The sequence below is a fragment of the Lucilia cuprina genome, chromosome 3 (assembly GCF_022045245.1).
Source record: "Lucilia cuprina isolate Lc7/37 chromosome 3, ASM2204524v1, whole genome shotgun sequence".
Taxonomy (NCBI): domain Eukaryota; kingdom Metazoa; phylum Arthropoda; class Insecta; order Diptera; family Calliphoridae; genus Lucilia; species Lucilia cuprina.
Window position 1 is genome coordinate 3,091,968 of NC_060951.1, and position 1,510 is coordinate 3,093,477.

General features: G+C 30.7%; 1 protein-coding gene across 1 annotated transcript in view; it reads left to right on the forward strand.

Annotated features, from left to right (window-relative positions):
• Window positions 1-1,510, forward strand: part of LOC111684933 (DNA-directed RNA polymerase III subunit RPC1) — a 66,694-nt gene that overhangs the window by 21,563 nt on the left and 43,621 nt on the right. The window lies entirely within an intron of this gene.

A 1,510-nucleotide genomic window follows, 5' to 3' on the forward strand; every position in this document is an offset into this window, starting at 1 on the left:
ACTGATGTTAACATTTTTCAATAGGCTTCGTCTAGGGTACAATATAAGATTATGTGCCAAATTTCATAGAATTATCTCCAAAATTGCAACCTGTAATTTTATTATAATGTTTACAAGCCCTATTCGGGGGTACAGTTGTATGGGGGTCAGGTGAAATAATAGACCGATCTTAACCATTTTCAATAGGGTTCGTCCCTGGGACAATAGAATATCATGTGCATGTAATTTCATTGAATTATCTTCACAATTGTGACCTGTAGTTTGGTTACAAGGTTTACAAACTCTATTCGGGGGTTTAGTTGTATGGGGGCTAGGTGAAATAATAGACCGATCTTAACCATTTTCAATAGGCTTCGTTCCTGCACCATATTTTATTGAATTATTTTCAAAATTGTGACCTGTAGTTTGATTACAAAGTTTACATGGACGGAAGGACATAGCTAAATCGACTTAGAAAATGATTCTGAGCAGATTGGTATACTTTAAGGTGGGTATAGGGCCAATATTATTGTGCGTTACAAACATCAGCACAATCCAATATAATCGCCCCACTAAAGTGGTGTAGGGTATAAAAATGTAATATTAATATAAATCTAAAATAAACTTTTCAGAATCAAAAAAAAAAAAACAGTTTAAGAAATTTGCTTTAAAGTAGATATATGTTTTAAGGACCATGATGTTATTGATGCTTAGAAACTAGATTAAATATATTATAATTTGCGGGAAATGACAAACTATATACTGGCCTAACGAATCAATTTATTATGGAAATTATTGAAAAAAAAATCAAAAATTTTATTTAAATAAAATAAGGAACAAGAAAACAATTAACATTATTCTCTTTATTTCAATAACAAAAAATCTATAAAATTGTTTCGAATGAAGATTTTTTCAAATAAACTCATACTTTTAGGGATCTTATGCAGAATATATCTTAACACTGCTAAGGTAAAGTTATTGAAAGTATTAAGAAAAAGTTTTATAATAATGTACAAATTTGCAGTCCAGTGACCAGAGTGCTGCCATTATATCTGGCACGAGAGCCACACTCGGACAATTTCCCTGGCATGTACTTTTCAAGATAAAAACTGATAGAGTAATAAATTTATGTGGCGGTTCTATTATATCCAATAAATGGGTTTTAACAGCTGCACATTGTATTTACAATATTAGTAATAATCTTGTTATGTCATTTGGAACCATAAAACTAAACAATAATTCAATTAATATGACCTCTAGTAAACTCTTTATACATCCTGCCTTCAAACCCAACACATTTACTGATGATATTGGCCTTATAGAACTACCAACAACCTTAAATTTTACCAACAATATAAAAGCTATTGATTTGGTCTCATCAACGGAAAAATCAAATGATTTCGTTGCAGCTCAAGGTACTATTAGTGGTTTTGGTGCTACAAAAGAAAAAGTTTATAGACCTTCCGAATGGCTATTATGGACTACGGTAGAAATTGTAAATAATAGTATATGTGCTAAATTGTTTCATATA